Raw genomic sequence first — 24,912 nt, forward strand, 5'->3', positions numbered from 1 at the left:
AATTCCCCCCACAAAAGGGCAAGTATATTTCCCTGCTCCTTGACTTTCGGCTCAGCCACATGACTTGCTTCGGCTGGTTGGATATTAGCAGACCTGGTGTAAGATGGAGCTAGGAATGCCTTGTGTGGCTCATCTTGTCCTCATGAGCATCTGCCGTTGCCCTGAGAAAAACCCGGCCGGCCATCTCACTGCTCCTGGGAGGCAGGTGAGAGACAGGTGGAGCAGAGCTACCCCTAGGCCACCCCCTGACTCATGAGTGACAAAGACATGCTTGCTATTGTAGGCCTCTGAGATCTTGGGGGCCATCAATGAGCCCTACAGCACTCCTTCATAAAGGCCCCCATGCCTCACAGAAGCTTTCACCTGTCTGCCTTTCCTGGGTCCTCTCCCCAGTGTCCCTCTGCCTGACTCCCTGCTGGGACATTGTTCCTCTGTCACAGACTCAGCTCCCCTAGCTCCTGGTCATGATCTGGAGCAGGAGGGATTGAAGCAGCCGTAGCCCCACTTCCCGTCACCTGAGTCTACTCATTTCAGAGACAAGCCCAGTATGATTCAGCTCGCAGGTTCATATCTGAGGTTTCTTGTTTATTCCCAAGGCCCAGTCCCAGTCAGGCGCCCTTCTGTTCTACTTGGGATAAATTTAATAATTCATTCAACACATTTTTATTGAACTGCTACTATATGCCAGTCCATTAAAAGCAAAGTCTCCTCTTTTTTTCAAAGAAAATACTTGTTTGTTTTCATGTAAAACACCCAGTGCAATGCCTGATGTGTAGCTGGTGTTCCACTGATGGCAAGCACATTGCTATTCATTCACAAATGAATATATTTGTGCATAAATCTTGGTTTCCATTTTTAAAAAACTCCTTGTATTTTTAATTGCCAAAGTAATGCATGCCTGTCTTAACAAATTAAAATATCAAATTACATTTAAATTTTAAATTAATTGACAGGAGCTTGGGTTTTGTACCTCCCAGAAAAGTGTCTGGTGGGTAAAATGAGGCTCAGCTATGGCTCAGTCTTGTGTTATATGTTTAGCACCAGGCCTGGCACAGGGTAAACTCCCAATAAACGGTAATTGCTATTTTTTTTTAAAATTTATTTTTATTTATTTATGGCTGTGTTGGGTCTTCGTTTCTGTGCGAGGGCTTTCTCTAGTTGTGGCAAGTGGGGGCCACTCTTCATCGCGGTGCGCGGGCCTTTCACTATCATGGCCTCTCTTTTTGCGGAGCAGAGGCTCCAGACGCGCAGGCTCAGTAATTGCGGCTCACGGGCCCAGTTGCTCCGCGGCATGTGGGATCTTCCCAGACCAGGGCTCGAACCCGTGTCCCCTGCATTGGCAGGTGGATTCTCAACCACTGCGCCACCAGGGAAGCCCGTAATTGCTATTTTTTTAAATTAATTTTTATTGGAGTATAGTTGATTTACAACATTGTGTTCGTTTCTGCTGTACAGTGAAGTGAATCAGTTATACATATACATATATCCATTCTTTTTTAGATTCTTTTCCCATATAGGTCATTACAGAGTATTGAGTAGAGTTCCCTGTGCTATACAGTAGGTTCTTATTAGTTATCTATTTTATATAGTTTAGTAGTGTGGTTATGTCAGGTAACTGCTATTATTATTACCGTCACCATCAACATCATCAACAAGCAGAGCCAGATGCTCAGTCTTTGCTTTCCTCTGCCAAGGCGATGCTGTTCAGGCCCTTCCAAGCCGGCCTTCCTGCTCCATCTTCCTGGCTCCACCCTCTGTACCACGTCTGTGACTGCAGATGTGGGTGTTGCCCACTTGCCAGCTTTCTCCCAGCAGCACCGGGTCATGGTCAGTGGGAGGCATCCCTCCAGGCTCCCTCAGCTCCCTTCACTTTGTGGCCTGCATTGCTCACTGCTCCCCAGAGATGGGGATTCCTCCCTCAACCCTCCTCTCCTCCTCCTTCTCCATCCTCTCATAACTGCAGTCAGGGTCCAGGTCCTTGCAATTCCCAATCCTCCTCTCCCTTGAGGAGTCTCAGGGGCCTGTTCTCTCCTTCTCACTGTGGCTGCCGCTCTCTGAGGTCAGGTTGGCAGAAGCTCCTGCCAGGAACAGGGAAACAGCCCCCTCACTGGTCTCCCTTCCTCTAGCCTCTACCCGCATTGCCTTATTAATTAATTAGAGCCTGAGAAATTAAAGTGTATCTCCGATCCTGTCTCTTGGTGCTCAAAGCCCTTCCATGGCTCCCTAGTGCATTACTGAATCACTCTCAGTGCCTTAGGGCTCATGAAGATCTAACCCTAAACTAATTATCCAGCCCCTTTCTCTTGCCTGCTCCTCACCAGGTGCATGGCCAACTGGACAGTTCCTTGAATACACCCTTCACTTTCCACCTTCTAGGTCCCGCTCATGCTCTCTCCTTTGCTGGAGATGTCTTTCCCTCCATCCCCACATGTCCACCCTACCGATTTTTGAGAGCTGCTCAAATGCCCCTTCTCCATGAACTCTTTTCTAATTTCTTCAACTAGAATTGATTTTGCTTTGCTCTGAGTGCCATGGCACCATCACTCCTCTGGACCAGGATTTCTCCACCTTGGCTCTGTTGAGATTTGGGGGCTGAATAACTCCTTGCTATGGGGGTTTCCTGCATATCGTACAATGTTTAACAGCATCCCTGGCTTTTATCAACTAGATGCCATTTCCACCTCCTAATCCAGTTGTGACAACCAAAAATGTCTCCAGACATTGGTCCGAATGTCTCCAGTCAAAGTCCACTGGGGGGGGTGGGGGGTGATGGAGCAAATCGCCACCCCTCCCCCCTCCCCCCCCCCGCCCCCCAGTTGAGAACCACTGCTTTAGAACAATATTTATGCAACAAATCACCTGCCACACTCACTCGTGTCTTGCCTGGGACTATGCTACTTAATTATGTCAGGCCCTTTCAAGCCCCTGAGCATTGGCACATGCTGTTCCCTCTCCCAGGAATGCCTTTCCCCTCTCTCCTTCATCTGATGAGTTCCTCCTTAGCCTGCCAAGCCTGGATGACAGGCTGCCTCCTCTTGTGGCCCCTCCCATCCTGCCTCCTCGCTCGCCGGGCAGAACGGATGGCTCTGGTTCCTGAGTTCCACAGCACTTTGCACAGACTTTGATCATAGTCCTCACCAGACCACGTGCTGCGTTATAGAAAACTAGTTTAAGTATTTGTCTCCTGAAGTAGAACATGAGCTGTGACATGGCAGGGACCTCAGCTTGCCGAGGCCTCTGCAGCTGTGCCAGGGCAGGAGCTCACCAAGGACAAGGCTGGGGCACTGGAGTGGTTATGTGTGTCTAGGAAGAGCAGTGTCTGAGTTCAAGCCCCAAGTTAGGCATTTATAGTTGTGTGATTTGGGGTGATTTATTAAGCTTCTCTGGAGGCTTAATTTCACTCCCCGTAAAACCACCTTCAGGATAGCATCTATCTTACAGGGTTTTTCCAAGGATTTAACAAATTAATACATATAAAATGCTCTCCTGGTACCTGGCAGATAGTAAGTGCTCAGTAAATCGGCGTAATGAGTGAAGAATGAATGAATGAGGGTTGCACTGGGCAGTGCGAGAATGTGGATCCCATGGGCTGGTACACCCTCAGTAGCGCAGTAGCCTGTGTGCTGCTCCCGGACCCGAGCCTCTGTCCCGCCCCACCCCCGGCCCCTTCCAGCAGTCCTCACCCTGTCCTCCCAGCCTGGGCAGCTTGGGCTCTGAGCACAGCCTGCTGGGGGAGAGAGGGCTGTGGGCTCACTTCACGGTGAGGTAGCCAGCCTGGGCGGAACAAGGACAGACATTAAAAAATCTATTTTCTCACTGGGCATAAGTAATTGGCAAAAAAGCTCTAAATCCATAGCTGTCAGGTGAAGTCATTTCCGAGAGAAAAAGGAGCAAAGGAGTGAGGCAGCCAGAGGGAGGGAGTGAAACGCAGAACAAGGGTCTGGAGAGGCCGGGACAGAAAACCTTCTCCTTCCCTCTCCCAGACCAGACCCTTCTCCTGCTATCAAACTTCCCTCATTTTTTTTTTTTTTTTCTTTTCTGGAAAAAGAGATTTCTAAGGTGGTAAAAGCAACAAAAGCCAGCCCTGGAATTATTTAATGAGCCAGAATGAATTGCATTTGAAATAATTTAAATGGGATCTGGGAGCATTTAACTGCAGCTTGGGATCTTAACTAGAGTGGGAAAGGATCTTTGTGCTAATTGCTGGCAGTGATATTCCTACAGAGAGGGAGAGATAGCAACAAGCAATTAACAGACAAGGGGTAATTTCAGAGTCTGGGCTGCTCAGGCCGGGAGAGTGAGCACCTTGGTGTTGCTGCCTGGGGAGCCCAAGTCCCCCAGCAGGGGGCAGACACGGCCTGGGGCCCTGGGTGGGGAGGGAAGGGGGAGGGGGGATGTGGGGGGATAGGTAAGGGATCAGGACGGGCCTTCCAGCAGTGGAAGCGGGTCCATCATCTTTCTGAGGGATGGATCTCCAGAAGGGGGATAAAGTGAAGCTTCCCTGCAGTCCCCTGCCCCACCTTCTGGAACACCAGCTTTGGGAAGGCAGTGGACTTTGCCAGCTTCCGGGTGAGGGAACAGAGACAGCCACATTTGGGTTCTTTCTGTTTCATCCCACATAACCTTCCCTAGAGGTCTCTCTGCTGGTTGCACCTTTAATCGCCAGTTTTGTTGTGGAGTGTACGATTCTGTTCATTAGCTTTGGGATTGACAAATGACCCTGGGAAGGTATTCTTAGTCCCATTCTACAGATAAGAAACTGAGGCTTTCGACTGTGACTTAGTTGAGGACACATAGTTGATGAGTGTCAAAGGGTGTGTCCTGAACCTTCATCAACTAGTAGTCATGGTTACAGTGTGCAGGCAGATGTGAATGTCATCGTCCCTGTCCTCCGGGATGAGTCTACAAGGCTCGCACTCTAGAATCACTAATAATTACGACAGATTGAAGATGCTAACTTCCATAGGAAAGATACAAACGAAAGCCAGAGGAGAGGGGGCTCACTTCTGAGTGGGTGACCAGCACAGGCATCACCTTGGAGTGTGGGTAGAATCTGGATATGTGGAGATGTAGAGGAGAGAGGCTGCCGTAGAGGGCATTACTTGAGCAAAGACAGGAAGGGGGGAAAGTATGGGGCATGTACAGGAGACATCAGACATTTCTATACGTCTGGAGAGGAGGGTAGAGCTAGGGGAAGAGTCGGGGTCAGGTAATGGAGAGTTTTGCATGCTGGGCTGATAAGTTGGAAACTCACTTTGCATGCAGTGGGGATTTCTGGGTGGTTTTTGAGCTGGGGAGCAGCTGTGCGGGATTATTCTGGCAGTAGTGCGGGGGAAGGGCTCGGCGTGGAACCAGGTAGGGATCATCATAGTTGCCTACAGAAGAGGCAGTGAGAGTCTGAATTGGGACAGTGGTGTGGGATGGAGAGAAGAGGACCCCCTGCCCCATCCACTGCTCTGCCCTCAGCACCACGCTGGCTGTCCTGGGTGTGCTCCGCGGTCCTCAGCAGCAGTTGGACCACAGCCTGGGTTGGAAATACAGATCACGGATGACATGTGTGTAACACGTGGGGCACAAGGCTGGTGTAGCCGAGAGGTCATCTGGGCATCTGGACCGGTCCTTGCTTTTGACAGGTGACGACCAAAGCCACCCCAAACCATGGTCACTTACCCTGTTTGTAACTCCATAATCTCTCTTCCCCTCAGAAGTCTGCATTTAATCATTTTGACAGTCCAGAAAGCCTACGCTAGAGCTTCCTCCACTTTGAGCACAAGAATTTTCTAATTCCGAGTTGTTGGCAGAGGGAAAGCGCTGCCTCCCAGGTGTGGTTTCGACTCATCCCTGGAACTGGGCAAACAAGACAGACCTGTGTGGAGCGGGTTTCCATTTAAGTGTGGGAACAGGGGGTTGGACTCATGATCTTTACGTCCCTTCCCGCCCCTGATTCTTAAATTCCCCTCATTGTGCTTCCTGTTCATTTTATTCTGTCCTCTGTGCCATCTCCTCCAGGAAGCCTTCCCTCACCACGGCCACCTCGTGCCTCTCTAAAGACCTGCTTCCTTGGAAAGTTGCCTATGATAGATTTGTGCCTGCTTTGAGGGCAGGGCCCATGTCTTGCACATATTCCCTGTAAGACCACCTGAGGCATAACGGAGAGAAATTTGTCATTAATACTTTGTTGTTATTTTGCTATTTTTAATAATGCTAATAATAATAACAGTTAAAGCTACCACTGCTCTGACCACGTGGTGAGCATCTCAATACATTATTTCTAATTCTCAAACAAACCTGCAAGGGAGGGATCATTACTGCCATTTTCCAATGAAGGAAGTGAGACTCAGAGAGGCCAAGTCACTTGACCTCTGTCCTACAGTTAGGACAGGGAGGCATCGGGATTTGCTCCCAGGCTGGCCAGCTCCAAAACGCTTTCTCTCTCTGTTTGGTGGAATGTAATGATCATAATCATGCTTCCAAATATCATCTCATGGTTCCATAGCATAATAATAGCAAACCATATTGAGAGAGCTGAACTTGGGCTATTGTCCATCTGAAGGTCCACCCAAGGGTTTAGCCCACGAGGAGAGGTTTGCTTGTTGTTCTAAATCCTCTGACCATACAGCTTTCCACAGCTCTAGGTCACGAGGCAGAATGTTGGGGCTGGAAGCCCTACACTAGACTTTCCAACTCTGGGCAAAGAAGTCGCTGAGGAAATGTTATTGCTCTGCGGTCTTCCAGCCCATAGGTGGAGCTGTTGGACCCCGGGAAGTCCCAGGTTGTGAGGGATGGAGGGAGCGATGCAGGCCAGTCCCAGCTCAGCTCTGGAAAAGGGAAGGCACACACTGATTTTAAGAACGGACCCTGGAAACATCCTAAATGACCATCAAGATGAGCCGAGTTAAATACATTATAATACACCCACACAATGGAATGCCATGTAGCCATTAAAAATTATGACGTGGATTTATGTTGATTGTTATAGAAAGATACCTCACAATATATTTTGCTGAGGAAAAAAGCCTCGGGACATTTGATATATATAGAATGATCCCCAAGATACAAAATTGTGAGAGACAGAGATGGATAGTAAGCATAGATATTCACCAAAATCATTAACAGTATAGATCTTTTTAGATGGTGAGATTTCAAATGATTTTTACTGTAGTCTTTTTATCTGTAATATGTGCATTTTTAAAATAACAAGCATATATTATCTTTGCAAGTGGGAAAAATAAAGCCTTTTTCCATTTGAAAATGCATAGATCAAACCAAACTGAAGGTGTTACCCACTCTTCCCAAAGCTAGTCCTGTTCAGAGTGTAGCACCTCTGATGTCTCATCCGTGTGTTAGTGACTAGTTACTCCCTCGCAGAGGAGTGGAGACATTTGTCACCAGTGTTAGAGACAGAAAAAAGCCGAGGAGGACTTTCCTGGGCCAGTTCCAGCACCTATGTGGGAGCTGAGGGCCAGAAGGCGGTCCCCAGGACTCCCCACCCCTCCGTTCCGTCTCGGCCCCACCCCTCCCTCTCCCGTTTCCACCCCCAGCCTCATCTCCCCGGTCCTCACCCTCCTCCCGGTGTCTCCAGCAACTTTCATCTCCACAAATTCTATTCAGCAGCGAGTCCCTGAACTTTCTAATTGAGATCAGAGATAAATATAGTGGGGAAGAAGGGAGGGAGAAGGAGGAGGCCTAGTTTTAATTTGCAGCATCTCCCATTAATAACAACTTCTAATTAAAAAGTCTCTATCTCCCAGCCGGAGTCCAAGAGAAAAGTCTCCCCAGATCTGTCTGGCTGGAACCTTTGTGCCAGTAAGTTCGGAGTGCGGATTTCTGCACCAGCTGAGCCCTCTCTGTCAGAAGCCATAATTAAGCTGGAAAAGAAAAAAAAAGGAAAAAAAAAAAGGATGTCATCTAAGACCATAGGGATCGTCCCTTGATGCAGTCCTAGAAGGAGGCCGTACACCTTCCTCGGAGAGCGGTGCCTGCTGGGCCAGTCCTGTTAGAGGTGGCCAGGCCAGATGGACGAGGAGGAAGTTGAGGGGGTGGGGGACGTTTTCTGGAGCTGGAGGAGCTAAGTGTCACAGGAGGTTGGAACCAGTGAGCTCAGAGAGAGAGCGCTCTGCCTCAATCCAGGGTGCGTCTGCCCTATCTTTTTTTTTTTTTAATTTTTATTTATTTATTTATTTCTTGGGCTGTGTTGGGTCTTCGTTTCTGTGCGAGGGCTTTCTCTAGTTGCGGCAAGCGGGGGCCACTCTTCATCGCGGTGCGTGGGCTTCTCACTATCGCGGCCTCTCTTGTTGCAGAGCACAGGCTCCAGACGTGCAGGCTCAGCAATTGTGGCTCACGGGCCCAGCCACTCCGCGGCATGTGGGATCTTCCCAGACCAGGGCTCGAACCCGTGTCCCCTGCACTGGCAGGCAGACTCTCAACCACTTGCGCCACCAGGGAAGCCCTGCCCTATCTTTTCCCTTTCTCTTCTCCCCCCATTTTCTCTACAGAGGCTCCATCCTTCTGTGGTTTGTGAGCCTGTGTGTGTCTGTGTGTGAAACGGGTGTGCTGGTGCTGCGGATGGAGAAGCGATGGCTGTTAGCAGTCTAAGATAGTAGGATGTGCCATTTAGTATTGATCTAAACACAAGTACCAGTTTATATTTTTTCCCCAGAAACATTTTTATGCCTTTGCAACTTGCTGAACTGAAGTGGGCACTCAGTAAACAGCTGTGGATGAATGAAGGGTGGAATGAACATAAAGATCCTCTCTGAGCTTCAGTCTCATAGCCCACTGGTTACTCAGTGCCCCCACTTGGATCTTTAATAGGCATCTCAGACTTCATGTGTCTCAACTAAACTCATGATCGTCCTTTCCAGACCTGCCCCTCACACAGTCTTCTCCCATCTCAGTTGAAGGGAGCTCCATCTTTCTAGTTGCTCAGGCCGGAAATCTTGGTGGCATCCTTGACCCTCCCCTTTCTCTCACATACCACATCCTTTATCCACGAGGAATTCTTGTTGGCTCTGCCTTCAAAATGTACCCAGCCACTTCCCCCCATGTCTCCTACGGTGACCTTGGTCCAAACCACCATCATCTGTCAAAACCACCATCATCTGTCTATCGTCTCAATAGCGTCCTGACTGCTGTGCCTGCTTCCTCTCTTGTCCCCTAAAGTCCATTCTAACCCCAGCAGCTGGAGGAAGCCATTTAAAGCACAAGTCAGATGATGCCCCTGCTTTGCTCAGATTCCCTCCAGTGCCTTCCCTTCGTCATCCCCAAAGCCTTACTGAAGCCTCAAGCCCCGTAGGGTCTGATCCCTTGTTACCCCTCTCACTGTCTTAGTTCATTCATGCTGCTATAACAAAATACCATAGACTGTGTGGCTTATAAGTAACAGAAATGTCTCTCTCACACTTCTGGAGGCTGGGAAGTCCAAGATCAAGGTGCTGGCAGATTTGGCATCTGGTGAGGGCCTGCTTCCCGATTCATAGACAGCCGTCTTCTCAGTATGTCCTCATGTGGTGGAAGGGGCAAGGGAGCTCTCTGGGGTCCCTTTTATAAGGGCACTAATCCTGTTCATGAAGGCAGCAGAAATCCCTCAGATGAGAGAGCACTGAGACTGAAGATCCATTTGCAAGAGCTCCTAGTCACATCCCAAGTGCCCCACCTCCAAATACCATTAGGAGTTAACATACGAATTTTGGGGGTGAGGGGGGACACAAACATTCAGTCTGTTGCACTTACCTCACCTCCTGCTTCTATCCCCTTGGTCCTTCTGCTCCAGCCAGCTGGTCTCTTGGCCACTTTTTGACCCTGCTGGTCATGCTTCTGCCTTAGGGTCCTCACTCTTGTTCTTCCTCTGCTTGGAAGGCTCTTCCTCCAGGGGCCCATGTGGCTCAATCCTTCACCTCCTGCAGGTTACCTTCCCAGCAAGGCTGTTCTGACCACCGTATTTTGTGACCCTGCCCCACTCCAGCAAGCTATTACTTCCTTGTTTATTTTTTATAGCATTTGCCACCTTCTGATTTCTTTCTTATCTTATTTATTCCTCTTCCCCTCTCTCCTACCCCACTGGAAGGTGAGCTCCACCAAAGCAGTGATTTTTGCCTATTTTGTTCACTGCTGTTATCCCAGCACCTAGATTAAGGTCTGGCACATGTCATTGCTCGATGGATCTTTTGTTGTATAAATAATGATTAAATGAATGAGTGCAAATGAGCTAAAGTGTCAAGTGCAAGTCAAAGTTTACTTTACTGGGGACCATAGCTAAATTAATAACCCAACCAAGTCCTAGCACCTGGGAAGAGGAAAGCTGTTGTCATATAAGGAGTTTGGGAGTCAGTGGAACCTGAGTTTGAAATCTAGTCTTGTCCTTTGTGAATGTTTGACCTCAGGTATTTACTTTTCTGGGCCCCCATTTCCTCATTTATTAAAATGGGGGTAATGATAGGATATTCCTTGCAGGGTAGTTGGATGGAAACAAAACCGTGATCTAAAATAAATGCTTATCACTGGCCAGGCTTATAGCAAGTGCTCAGTACATGTTAGCTAGTAATGGTGGTGTGATTTTGTTGTCAACAGGGAGCATCTTGAAATCAGCAGTGACAGTTGACCATGAGGAGGCCAGTGCAATCCTCCCCTGTAGAAAGAGGGGCTCACTATTAAGAAAAAGCAAGGAGACAAGTCTTGTCCAGCCCCCACAGGAGCACAGTTCTGGGATCACCTTTCAAAAAATGAACATAAATTAATGGGAGCTGTTAAGAGGAGAGTGATCAGGGCAGCGAAGGTGAAAAGACTCAAAACCATGCCTTGTGGTGGTCACTGGCAAGAGCTGGTTGGTTCAGCACAGCGCTGAAGAAGGTGTGGTCTACAGCAGGGGTTGGCAAATTTTTCTGTAAAGAGCCAGATAGTAAATATTTTAGGCTTCTCAAGCCATATGGTTTCTGTCACAACTACTCAGCTTTGCTGTTGAAGTGTGAAAGCATCCATAGATGATACATAAATGAATAAGAGTGACTGTGTTTCAATAAAGCTTTATTTATAAAAACAGGTGGAGGGCCAGATTTGGCCCTGGGCTTGTAGATTGCTGATCCCTGGTCTACAGGATTCTATCATAAGATGGTTGAAGGAATGTCCGAAAGAGGACTGGACTGTTCTGAGGATCCTCAAGCAGGAGAAGTGGGGCTGAAGGATGGAAAATATATGTCTATAGATTTTGTTCCCTTTAAGGAAGTTGTTTAAACAGCCAGGGCTTCTGGCTCTGCACTGGACAGAAGTCTATAAGTCCTCATCTGTGGATCTGTTCAGACAAAAGTTAGGGCAACTTGGCAGAAATGTTGGAGAGTGTATTCAAACATTGGGTAAGTGGTTGATTCAATCTTTCGAAAGGGGACTTTCAAGATCCCTGATTATTGGGATATTCTAAGGTATGTGCATATTGACATTCAGGGAAACAAAGTCATCACAGATTTGGCACCTCTGCAATGAATGGGTCATTGAAATTTTCAGATTGAAGACAATTTTACTTTTCAATTATATCGCCAAACAGAATTTGTACACGGATCCATGGGTGAAAAACCACAAGAATGCACTGTCAACTTCATTTAGGATCTAATCCATCTCAGTACTCATTTGGGTCTCTCATGAAGGCCCAGGCACTAATCATAAACTCTAGTCACTGTCCTACTGATAAAATAGCATGAGGAATATATGAGAATTTCCTTTTTAGATGCAAGAATAGAAAACATCTGGCACAGGGTCCTCTACTCCCCTCAACTCTATGTATTTGAAAATATTGCTCATTGATCTTGACTCCCTTTCTTCCTGAACCTTGGCCTCAAAGAGTTAACGTTCCAGAATTTTTGTAATAAGAGAGATTTAGGGCCAGCTGCCTACTTGGAATAAGGGTTAGGCTGTAGAATCAAAGCTGAATTATGTAAAGGAATGGAGGCAGAAATGATTGAAAACCCCAAATACCCCCTCCCCAAAGACCCTTCTTGGTCCGCCCTGCTCCACTTCCCCAGAATTCTTCACAACACATTGCTCCAGGCAGCTAGCACCAATTTATTGGAGGCAGCTGTTTGTCATCTCTGGCTTAGAAAGTTCAAGTGCAACAATTGACATTTTCTATAACCTCCTAGAAGTTGGATAGTGGACAGTAAGTTGATAACTTAAGTTTCTCTACTGAGCACCCTGTACAGAAGGAATCAGGAGGATGGGATCTCTCAGCATCTTTGACATCATGACACCTTAATAAGATACTGGAAATGACTCCAAACTTTTGGGTGCAGGCATATCCTTGGGTCAATACCCTGAGCCAGGTGCTGGCAAATGTGGGGTGACACCCATTCACCCAACCTTTTTCAGTGTGCTAGGACCACCTGTGTTTGTGCCCAAGTGAGGTGTAGGGCTGAAGGATGAGACCTTTGGGAGGGCAGGATTCTGGTGAAAGACTTGGAGAGTGGTGGTGTTAATGATGTGTCCACACTTCTAGCTGAATATAGGGTGGAGGCAGGAGACCAAGGGTGGGAGCAGAGGTAGTCGGGATGCATATTTGTGGAAATGGGATGAGCCCAGTGGGAACATGTTTCAGGAGGGCAGCCCCAAGTTTAGAGGATTTGGGGGTTGAACTGGAAATAGCCAGGGCCCTGTCATAGAAAATGGTACCCAACATCAAGCCCCAAAGGCCAAGGTGACAACGTAAATGGTAGAATAGGCAGCAAGATTATCCTTTGGAAGGGTTGGTCGCACGTTGGAATTAGATATGATGGATGGATGAAGGAAGGTGGTTCTGAATTAAGGCAGAAATGGTGAAGGTGCTTGTGTTTGCATCTCACTCAGAATAAAATATGAAGGCATCACCATTGTCCAGGGTTCCTTAACCTTGACGTTGTTGACATGTTGGACCAGATAATTATTTGTTGTGGGCGCTGTCCTGTGCATTATAGGATGTTTAGCAGCATCCCTGGCTTCTACCCGCTAGATGCCAGTGGTCCTCTCCCCATTACCCACCTCCCACATTGTGACAACCACAAATGCTCCAGACACTGCCAAATGTCCTTGGGGGGCAAATTGCCCCTGGATGAGAACCACTGCATAGCCTGCCAGGCTATGGTACACAGTGCATATTCTAGGGTGTAGAGGAGACCTGCCAGTCCAGACTGGGATGGGGGATCTGGAAGAAATGCCAAGAGGCTTGTGGGCCTGGAAATTTACTAATTTAAAAGCTTAGGACAGGTTCCCTTAGATCAAATTGGGTTCCATCTTCCTGACTTAGAGGTTTCGTCTTCGTCTCCTGTGCTCCCACTGTACATCACACATATTCCCAATAAAGCTCCTAATTTCTTGTATTGTCAATGTTTGCATGCTTTTACCCCCATAAGACTTTAAATCCGTCTAGGACAAGATTACACTCTTTTATCTTTGTGTTGCCAGAACCTAGCATGGTTTCTGGCATATAGAAGTTGCTTATTACATGTTTTCCAAATGCATGAATGAATGAATGAATTAGTGATTCGGGGATTGCTCCCTGGCCCTCCAGCACCACACATGGACAAGAGATGCAGATCCTGAATTACCGACACAGAGCAGATATCAGAACTGGAAAATGATGAGTCTTTCCCCTCTTCTGGAAAAACATAAGTCAGCCTAGGAATGAGGTTCCTGAGTCACTGAGGGGAAATGAACCCAGGGTGGGGACAAGCGGCCTAGCTCGGGTTTGGGAACAGGCCAGGGAGGTCAAGTCAGGAGGTCTGACATCCTGAGAGCAACCAAGCCCCAAGTCCCACTCCCCTCCGCGCGGTCCACAGCAGCTGTGCTGACCACTGCAGCCTCGGCTCCCCCACTGCCACCGCTGCTCCCCTAGCCCAGCGCTGGGAGCACATCCACCAGTTAATGGACCTCTCGAAGGGGGGCCGAGCCAGGAGCCATCAGCACAGCTCCCTACCCAACAGTCTACTGAAGCAGTGATTTCAATTATAGGACCATTACCATGAAATCCTATCCAGCCCCAGATCCCATCGGCCAGCGGGAGGCCTTTCTTCTCCCTGTCCCAGGCCCTGCGCTGTGGTTACCAAGCGGCCCTCTCACTGGGGCCCACCGCCTTCACTAAAACACAGCAGCTGCTGCTAATAAACAAACATATTGATCATACAGATATGGGATGTCAGGGACTTAATTCACGAATGAAGTGAGCTTTAAGAGTGCCCAGTGGGAGCTGGCTCCGTTTAAAGGGCCAGCAGCTACCTGAGTAGCCTTGAGGTGGATTCCCAGACAGGCCAGAGAGGGAGCGTCTCCCTGACCTGTGTCCTGTGGTGCCCAGTTGGTGTGAAATGGAATCTTCTGCCTGATGGATACCACCTTACCTAGCCCTCTGCCCTTCTCCTCTGGGGCCCTCTTTGCAACCTGGAGATAGTCAGGTGAGGCTGCAGTGCTCTGAGAGTACAAGCACTGGGGCCAAGGCGGAGGAGGAGAAGAGGGCTTGCCCAGGCTCCCCTGGCTTGGGTTCTTGGGGTCCTGCCCTGATGATGGTGACAATGGCCTCAGTCCTGATGACCAGTCTCCACCAGGACCTGCTGTCTCACCGGAACGTACAGTATGAGAGCCCTGGGAACCCTGATGAAGGGTCCACTTTGGGATACTGGAGTTCCTAGACATTCCTTAATGCAATCATTAAGTGAGGGGCTGGGGACCCAGGTTAAAGAAAATGTTGTCTTTGGCCCACAGGAAATTGATGGAGAAGCAAGCAAACAGGCGATTTGAATGCAATGTGGTAAGAGAAAGGGAGGAGCAATGTCTGGGTGGCTGTGGGAGCCGAGAGGCTCTTTGCCAGGGAAGCTTCCTGAAGCCAGTGGCTCTGAAGTCCAGATGAAATGGTTGCACAGCAGCGGTTGGCAGGGGAGGTGTGGTGGGCACAGCGGGTGCAGGGATGTGCCCTGCAGAGCAAAGGAGTGATGTTCTAAAGCAAGCCAGGAACACTGGGAAGCACACGTGGTGTGGTTCTGCTGGAGGATGAAGGATTAGGGTGGCTGGAGTGGAGGAGGGAGGGTGGTCGAGGCTGGAGAGGGGCAGGGGTCCAGACGTGGGGTCGTGTCTGCCGTGCTGAAAACTAGGCTGCAGTGAGAAAGCTCCTGAGCGGTTTGAGGCAGAGGGACAATGAGACGGCATTTGTGGATTAGAAGGATCACGGAAGCCCTGTGGTACAGAAGGACCTGGAAGGCAGGGAGGTCATTAGTGGTGAGTGCACAAGCTCAAGGAGAGAGGGTGCAGGCCTGTACCCTGGTGGCCTGGTGGGGGGGAGAGGAAGAAGAGCTTTGAGGATAACAACAGTCAAGCGTTACCCCGCCAGCGATGGGTCTCATTAATTTCAAACTTGAGATCACTTTTTTAAAGACCTGAGCTGAACTTTACTTGTGTTCAGAAATCTTTCTGCGGAGAGGGCCTAGGTCCCCATATCTATCAAACACGGCAAAAGCTGTTTGCAGAGGAAAACTTATAGCTTTAAATGCCTTCATTATTAATGAAGAAAGCCCCCTTCCCCCCAAAAGGGGTGGCATTAGGTAATCATCTCAAGAAATTAGAAAAGGAACAACTGAATAAACCCAAAGAAAATGAGAATAAAGATAAAAGCAGAGATTAATGAAATAAAAACGGAAGTATATTAGAAAGGATAAATAAAACCAAAAGTTTATTCCTTGAAAAGTCTAGCAAAATAGATGAATCTGTTTTAAGAGGCTGCTTAAGGGGAGGGAGAGATATTGAGAGAAAACAGAGATGACATAAATTTAATTGCCTCAGCAAGAATGTGGAGAGGAAATTAGAAATACAGAAACTGAGATCCAAGAGCCTCCCGCCCTGTTCCTGCACCAGTAATGGATACGGCAGCCCCAATCCACACTTAACCCTCCCTTCCCAGAAGCCCGAGGAGACCAGCAATGTTTTATTAATGTGAGTCTCCTTACCATCATATAAAATAATAGTGACTCACATTTATCGAGCTTTTTTTCTTCCTTTATGCCAGACACTATGTTAACTACTTTGTATGGATTTTATTTTAATCCTTCCAATAGCTGAACCAGGTGAATCTGTGCCTCGTTTGACACCCATCTTACAGATGAGAAAATCAGATTTAACATGACAGAATAATTTACCCCAAGCTCCTACATCTCTTGAGAGGTGGAGGCAGTCAGTTTCGGGCAGCCTGACTCTTGGGCTGGTGCCCCAACCCTGTTTAACTCACACCTCTCCCGTGCACGACACCGCCCCTGGGTGGGCATGTTTGGAGGTATTAAGGTTGTAGGAGCAGTATATGGGTGCCCAGGCAGAGATGCTCTGGGCCCTGGGTTCCAGTCATGGTTTTGTCACTTAGATGCTCAACTTTGGGGAGTTATTCAGACTTTCTGGAGCTCAATTTACTTTTCTTTAAGGGAGTTGGACTGGGCCCCTATGATTTAGAAGTTATTTTATGTCTTTAAAAATGCTTCATATTCAGACCTCATCACTCATTCAGACAAGCCTCGGCATTCAGTGTCAGTAGGAAGGTATGAATGTTCCAGAACTATGCATCTTACTCACCTTCCATCAGGGACGCCCTGGCTGCCCTCTGAATAAACAGACCAGGACAAAAACTGCCACAGTAGGTAGTGCCAGGGGTGGCATATGGCAGTACTGCCCGTAGAACTGGCAGCCCGGGCTCCTGTCCCAGCCCCCAACCCACTCTGGCCCTTCTCTGGCTGCACCCTTCCCCAGGAGCCCAGAGGGACACACCTACCAGAACCCATACTCTCTTCTTCACCTCGCTACCTGGATGCCCAGAGCCCACTTCCAGGGCCTGTGTAGGCCTCTGGCCCTGGGCTGCTTCTCCAGAATGAACCTACTGGTATGTGCACCCGCCATTCCAGGGGGTGTCCAGGGGCACACGGGGCTGTGAACAGAGCCTGGCTTCGCTGGTCTTAGACTCCACAGGCAGGAGGGGACCAGGCCCCTTGTGCTGTGAGAATGAATGGGAGTGGAAAGAAAAGGGGAGCCAGGGCAGGGAACCTCCATGTGAAGTCTTATCCTGACGTATGGTGCCCCAGATTTTGTTAATAGAGGAAAATTTAGTTGCGTGGTAAGCGTTAAGGCCCCACAAAAGACATATATAGATGTGAATTGTAGGCAAAATGACAGGTCACATTGAGTTGAGTCAAGTCAACTTGACGATTAGGGGGCCAGGTAAGTTAACACTCTTACAAAAAGAGAATCCCTCAGAAGGGAGACAGACTGCCTACAAGACGGGAAACCAGAGCTCAGGAGGCAAACGTAGGGAAACCAAAACAACAGAAATCTGTCTTAGCTTTCTGATCTCAAAACCAGCTCATGCCTCTGGGCCCTGACTTGAAGCTGACCAGAGCAGTTCTCTGATGAGAATCTGGCCCTCCAAAGAGATGTGCCAGGGTGCATTCACATCTCCATACGGTCATCAGCAAATATTTATGGAGCCCGCGCCAGGTGTGAAGCGCAGTGCCAGACCCAGTCCCTCCCAGAGTGGAAGTACAGCCTCATGGTGGAGGCAGGTGCTGGTAGAAGAATCGTGCAGATGATGTAGAACCGTGCTTGTGAGACACCCAGCGATGGAAAGGGCCAGGGTGCCCCGAGGCAGCACAGCACAGGCCCTGACCCAGCCTGGGAATCGGGGCTTTCCCAAGGAAGTGGCATTTGGAGGTGGGACAGTATGTGTGCAGCCTCTGGGGTGGGCAGCGGCCGGTCCGGCTAAAGGCAAGCTATGAAGGGGGAGAGAAGTACCTGGAAGGTAGGCAGGGGTCACAGGGGAAGAGGCAGCATCAGGAGAGCCTTCCAGATTCGAGTTCACTTAACCGATTGCAGGTGAGGCCATTTCCTGAGACAGAAGGACACTGGAAGCAGTGAAGCTCAGGGCTGGGGGTTTGGGAGAGATTGTGAGTTTGGTTTTGGACCTGTTGATTCTGAAGTACTAAAAAAAAATTATTTTGAAATAATTTCAAACTTAAAGAAGAGCTGCAAGAACACAAGGAACTCCTGTCTCCCCTCCTCCCAGACTCTCCTAAATGTAGTTAGCATTTAATTGCATCTGTTCCATCACCTTTACTCCCTCAACAAAGACACTCTTCATTCCCATCATACAAGCTCCCTGGTCAGGAAATAAACCACAATCTGCATTCAAATGTCACCAACCCTCTCAACTAGGTCTTTTCCTTTCTGGCCCAAGATCCCATCCAGGGATACATGTAGCACTTGGCTGCCATGTCGTTTCTGTCCCCTTCAGTCTGGAGCATTCTCTCAGTACTTCCCTGACTTTCATGGGCAGTTGGAAGCGTACAGGCCTTTCCTTCTGTAGGATGAACCTCAACCTGCCTTAGCGAGGCTTCCTCGTGACAAGACTCAGTTTTTTGTGTCAGGTTTATTGAGGTTTAATTTACATACAGTAACATTCATCCTTTTTAGTGCATGATTCTATGGGTTTTGACAAGCACATAACCCTGTGTAACCACCACCACAATAAATAAATAGAACATTTCCATCCACGGCTGCTTCATGGGCACATGACCTGTGTAGTTACATAAGGCTCTGTGCTTTGAAGGGCCTGTGCTTGGCTTAATGCTGTCCTGTCACCATCTTGAAATACTTAATAATTTTTTAGCAAGGGGCCCTGCATTTTCATTTTGCACTGGGCCTTGCCAATTATGTAGCTGGTCCTGTTTCCCATCACCCCCAAAAGTTTCCTCCTGCCCCTTTCCAAGATCTTTGGCAACAATTGATCTGTGTTCTGTTCCTAGAGTTTTGTCTTTTCCAGGTGTCATTTAAACAGGATCATGCAATGTGTTGTTGCCTTTTGAGTCTGGCTTTTTTCACTTAGCACAATGCATCTGAAATTCAGATCTGTTGTTTCATGGATCCGTGGTTGGTTCCTTTTTATTCCTAAGTACTATTCTGTGATATGGCTATATTGCAGTTTATTTATTCATTCACCAGTTGAAGGACACTTGATTTGCTTCCAGCATTTAGTAATTATGATTAAAGCCACAATTAATGTTCACACACAGGTTTTTGTGTAAGCATACGTGTTCATTTTTCTTGAATAAATAGTGATAATCAATAGAGTGAGATTGTGGGTTGAATGGTAAGTGTATGTTTAACTTTATGAGCAACTGCGAAACTGTTTTCCCAAGGGGCTGCACCACTTTGCATTCCCACTAGCAATAGATGAGAGGTCCAGCTGCTCCACATTCTCACCAGCACTGGGTATTAGCCACATTTTTATTTTAGCCATTTCAGTAGCTGTATAGTGATTTTATTTTGCATTTCCCTCATGACTAACGTTGTTGGACATCTTTTCATGTGCTTGTTTGCCATCTGTATATCTTCTTAAAGTGTCTGTTCAAATCTTTTGTCCATTTAAAAATTGGGTTTGGGGGGCTTCCCTGGTGGCGCAGTGGTTAAGAATCCGCCTGCCAATGCAGGGGACATGGGTTCGAGCCCTGGTCCGGGAAGATTCCACACACCGTGGAGCAACTAAGCCCCTGAGCCACAACTACTGAGCCCGTGTGCCACAACTACTGAAGCCCACGTGCCTAGAGCACATGCTCTGCAACAAGAGAAGCCAATGCAATGAGAAGCTCACGCACCACAATGAAGAGTAGTCCCCACTCGCTGCAACTAGAGAAAGCCTGTGCAGCTATGAAGACCCAGTGCAGCCAAAAATAAATAAATAAAAATAAATAAATTTAAAGAAAAAAAAATTGGGTTTGGGGACTTCCCTGGTGGTGCAGTGGTTAAGAACCTGCCTGCCAATGCAGGGGACACGGGTTTGAGCCCTGGTCGGGGAAGATCCAACATGCCACAGAGCAACTAAGCCTGTGTGCCATAACTACCGAGCCCATGTGCCACAACTACCGAAGCCCGTGCGCCTAGAGCCCATGCTCCACAACAAGAAAAGCCACTGCAATGAGAAGCCCACCCACCCCAACAAAGAGTAGCCCCCGCTCGCCGCAAATAGAGAAAGCCTGCGCGCAGCAATGAAGATCCAATGCAGCCAAAAATAAACAAACAAACAAGATAAAAATTGGGTTTGGGGGCTTCCCTGGTGGCACAGTGGTTGAGAGTCTGCCTGCCAATGCAGGGGACAGGGGTTCGAGTCCTGGTCTGGGAAGATCCCACATGCCGCGGAGCAACTGGGCCCGTGAGCCACAATTACTGAGCCTGCGCGTCTGGAGCCCGTGCTCCGCAACAAGAGAGGCCGCGATAGTGAGAGGCCCGCGCACCGCGATGAAGAGTGGCCCCCGCTTGCCACAGCTAGAGAAAGCCCTCGCGCAGAAACGAAGACCCAACACAGCCATAAATAAAATAAATAAATACAATTTAAAAAAAAGAAAAAATTGGTTTTTTTTTAATTATTAACCTTTGAGAGTTTCTGAATGTATATTCTGGATACTTGTCCTTTATCAGATACGTGTAACAAATACTCTTTGTCCTGATGCACTTTTGAGTCACTCAAGTGGTTAGAGCTAATGAACAGAGGAAGGTTCTGGGCTGGTGATATGAAAATGTGACTTAACTGGTGTGTAAATTGAAATTGAAGACATGGGCCTGGGTCTGATTGCCAAGGAAGAAAGCAGAGAACTGAAAGAAGAGATAGCTTAAGACTGAGTGTTTAGGAATAACAAAATTAAACAGCCAATGGAATGGTATGAGCTAGAACAGGAGATTGAAAAAGAGGTGTCACAACTGTAGGAGAAACCCAGGAAAGAATGAAGCCACGGAAGAAGAGAAAGGAGTGTTTCAAGAAGAAAGGAATGTTCAAGAGTGCTGGACGCAGTTGAAAGATCGAATAAGATGAGGCCTGAAAATTAGCCTTAACAGATTTAGAACATGGTGGTCACTAATGCCCTTAGCAAAGCTATTTATGTGGAGTCACAGAGCAAGGCCGGTATTCACACCACACCTAATGACAGCCATGACACTTAATATTGGAATGATTAAGTATTGATTGCTGAATGGCTACCACCCCAGCCCACTGGCTGTTTCCCTGGCTCACCCTTGGACCTCCCCATGATCCAGTAGCAAAGTCAACCTCCCAGCCAGCAGGGGATCTCTAGGATTCTGCTAGAATCTCTAGGACTCTGCTAGAATTCTGGGAGCCCAGAGCAGTGCTCTGCTAGGGAAGATGATTCCTGTCTGCAATGTAACTGGGTGTCCTTCTCCCCAACCCCGAGTCTCATCCCCCTGGGACTTCATGAACCATTATTCATGTTTCATACCCAAGAAAGTTGTATCTGGGGTGGCATCCCCGACCTTGTCCTTCCATCTGCCCAGCTGCACTGGGTCAGGATTGGGTCAGACAGCCATGTGCTACTTCCGGGACTTAGGACCTCACATCCTTACCTATTATTGTAGGGGCAATGAAAGTGGCAAATAGATTTTCGTTCATTTTGTTTCTCAAGGGGTAGACTGTTTTTGTACTTTGGTATGTATTGATTCTGGGTTCGAGTAGTAAGTGTACTTTGAAATTTTTAGTTGAAATATAGTAAACAATGCTAGAAATATAGATAAAATGGTAATGAATCAAGTTAATGTGTCTAATTGCGGCATACCATTAAGGAGAGTCTTAGCCCTCAGTCTTTAACTTAAAAGTCTTTAACGCTACCTAGCTTCTTAATGAACTTACAGCATTGATGCGGATCATTTTTCAAAGTATTTTAGGGGTACTAGTTCAAGGACAATAGGCATGAAGCTATGATTTGACCCACAATCTCTGAACACCATCCGTAATACAAACCTGGTTGTGTTGATATTAGGGTTGTTTGATTTAGGCGTCCTGGGATTGCGTCTGTTTTTAGGCCTAAGGAAGGTACGGCTCGTTAGTGTAATACGTCTTTGGAGGAGCTTAGTATTTGGATTGTTATCTCTATGGGTAATACTACTCAGTTGTCTACTTCTAGTAGTCGTAATTCCCCTGGTTTTAAGTCTGATGTTGGGATTATATAGGAGTTGAAACTTAAATCTTCGTAGTCAGTGTACTCATAGCTTCAATACCACTGGTGACCTACAGTTTTTACAGTAAGAGATGGGTTATTAATCTCATCCATCACATAGAGGATTCATAGTTATGGCAGGGCAATTAAAATCAAAATAATAGCTGGTAAAACCATCCAGATGGTCTCTACTTCATGTTCGTCTATTGTACTGGCATGTGTTAGCTTAGTTGTTAACATTAGTGAGATAATATAAGGACCAGGGAACTAATTAAAAAGACAATTATTAGTGTGTGATCATGAAAATGTAGTAATTCTTCCATGATGGGCAATGTTGCGTCTTGAAATCCTAGTTGGAAAGGATGTACCATAGAGATATACAGGATTTTCACCTGTGACTTAACTTTGACAAAGTTATATAATTTTTTACTAATATCTCATTTATAGAGAAAGACATAATGGTTATGGTGTTGGCCTGAAACCAGTAGAAGAGGGTTCGATTCCTTCCTTTCTTAGTCATTTTAGGTTAACGTAAGGAGGTTCTTCAGATGTGATATGGTGGAAGACATCCATTTAATCACTCTAAATTTCTGGTAGTTAATTCTGTTAGGACTTCTCGTTTGGATGCGAATGCCTCTCAGATAACGAAAATTATTAACATGACTGCTGTTAGTGAAATGAATGAGCCTATTGATGCAATAGTATTTCATGTTGTATAGGCATCTGGGTAGTCAGAGTATCGTCGAGGTATACTGGATAGACTTAAGAAATGTTCTGGGAAGAAGGTCGTGTTGACGCTTACAAATATGATTACGAAGTGGATTTTTGCTCATGTTGAGTTGAGTGTATACCCTGAGAATAGTGGGAATCAGTGCACAAACCCTCCTATTACAGCGAAAACAGCCCCTATTGAGAGTACATAGTGAAAATGTGCAACTATGTAGTAGGTATCATGAAGAATGATGTCTAATGATGAGTTAGCTAGGACAATACCTAGCTAACCTAGGTATCTCACATCCCTTCCTTCAGACTCTCTTCAGACCCTCCAAACACGGCAGTCCACCTTTGCCCACCCCTCACAAGTGATTTTTCTCCGCCTTATGAAGTACTGCCCCCACTTTAATGACTGACGGTTAGTAACTCTTCCAGGGTTGACTTGCCAAATCCTCCCAGGAAGTTTTTCCGCCACCTCTTTCACTAGAAAGAGAGGGAAATGCAAGCTTAATTCTCAGTGGAGCCTCTTTTTGCAGAAAATATTTGCTTTATCCCAAGGGGAAGGCCAAGTTCCCTTTTCTTTTTTTTTTTTTTTTTTTAAAGCACTTTTCTTTTTTATAGCTACTTTATTTATTTATTTTATTTTATTTTTGGCTGTGTTGGGTCTTCGGTTCATGCGAGGGCTTTCTCTAGTTGCGGCAAGCGGGGGCCACTCTTCATCGCGGTGCGGGGACCGCTCTTCATCGCGGTGCGCGGGCCTTTCACTATCGCGGCCCCTCCCGTTGCGGGGCACAGGCTCCAGACGCGCAGGCTCAGTAGTTGTGGCTCACGGGCCCAGCCGCTCCGTGGCATGTGGGATCTTCCCAGACCAGGGCTCGAACCCGTGTCCCCTGCATTAGCAGGCAGATTCTCAACCACTGCGCCACCAGGGAAGCCCCAAGTTCCCTTTTCTGAATGAATTTTCTGTCGACTTCCATGTAGCTCTTTGCTCACACTGACTTACAAATTCCCAAGGTTTCCTTCCCTCTCTGCTCGCTTTCCCCATCAAGCAAAGGAAGGAGCTGTACCAGATAGTACAGAAGGGCTCCTCCGGCTCTGACTTACAGAGACTTTGTCCTTTGTGGTTTGCATCCACCCTGAGCCAAGGACACCCAGGCACTGCCATCGTCATCGTCCACCTGCAAAAGCCGCCTACACGGGATACCATCAAGGGAGGCCACCGTGGTCTTGTGGTGCTTCAGTTGCAAGGTTACAAAGTACGGATGGTGGCAAATAATGCCTCCTCATCGTTTTTAACCTTTCTGAAGAATGCCTCTGTGCATTAGCCAGAGGTTTTTATTTTAAAATCAATTGTGCCTATTGTGCTCTTTGGAAAAGTAAATGAGAAGCTGGGAAGAAAGAAGTGGGATCCAGGGCTTATTAACACAAAGAGGTTGGAGTGGAGTGTGGTTACACGGGCCTGCCTAGCCCAGACTGCTATTGTCCTGGAGGACAGGGTTAGCAGCTGAAAACCCCAAGTGGTTGCTATGGGAGAAGAGAGCTTCTCACGCCACAAAAATGTACCAGACATATGTGGGCAAAGCAGCTGTCTTCTATTAGCCTCAGGCGCCCTGAGAACCTCCATCCCTATCCTAGGGAGAATGGGGCCCTCGTCTCACGGAAGGACTTTTAAGTCACAAAGATCAGATATCCAATCCAAGTTCAGCCATTTACCACCTCTGTGGCCTTGAGGGGGCCACTTGACGTCTCTTCTGTACAATGGCGGGAGCAACACCCAGTGCGTGGAGTTCAGAAGATCATGGGAAACTCGGGAACACTGAGCCAATGGCTTGTAGGGGCCCGTGGCTGTGAAAACCCCACATAGGCTCATTCCCAGGGTAACATGTGTATTGCAGGGGCTGGTAACCTGAGAGAACCAAGGCAAAATCTGTGGGTACAAGAGGGGTTGTAATTTTAGTTCAGACCCTAATCAGTTCTGCAGCTGCCTTGGGCAACTATGGCATTCCAGTGACAGCACTTGGCATAGTGGAAATGCCACCATGCCTGGCTCCGAGGTATCTGTGCTCGGTTCTCTGTAGAGCCACAACACACACACACACACGCCACACCATCTGCCCACGTCCCCAACTCACCACTCAGGACCTCCTACTGCTTTTCCAAACCCACTTCCACATCTTAAAGGAGAAAGGAAGGGAACTCTTTCTATCACTTTTGCAGGGGGAAA

The 24,912-nt window shown here is 47.6% G+C and overlaps 2 long non-coding RNA genes across 2 annotated transcripts; both read right to left on the reverse strand.

The window, feature by feature from the left end:
- Positions 1-10,903: 10,903 nt before the first annotated feature.
- On the reverse strand, positions 10,904-22,917 carry LOC118890666. Its single transcript, XR_005018793.1, has 3 exons — positions 22,777-22,917; positions 12,474-12,481; positions 10,904-10,914 (listed from the first exon to the last, which is right to left on the reverse strand). It is a non-coding gene; the product is annotated as an uncharacterized LOC118890666 (long non-coding RNA).
- On the reverse strand, positions 16,653-22,002 carry LOC118890667. Its single transcript, XR_005018794.1, has 3 exons — positions 21,779-22,002; positions 19,853-19,857; positions 16,653-16,665 (listed from the first exon to the last, which is right to left on the reverse strand). It is a non-coding gene; the product is annotated as an uncharacterized LOC118890667 (long non-coding RNA).
- Positions 22,918-24,912: the final 1,995 nt, after the last annotated feature.

Source organism: Balaenoptera musculus, chromosome 2, assembly GCF_009873245.2.
Source record: "Balaenoptera musculus isolate JJ_BM4_2016_0621 chromosome 2, mBalMus1.pri.v3, whole genome shotgun sequence".
Lineage (NCBI taxonomy): Eukaryota > Metazoa > Chordata > Mammalia > Artiodactyla > Balaenopteridae > Balaenoptera > Balaenoptera musculus.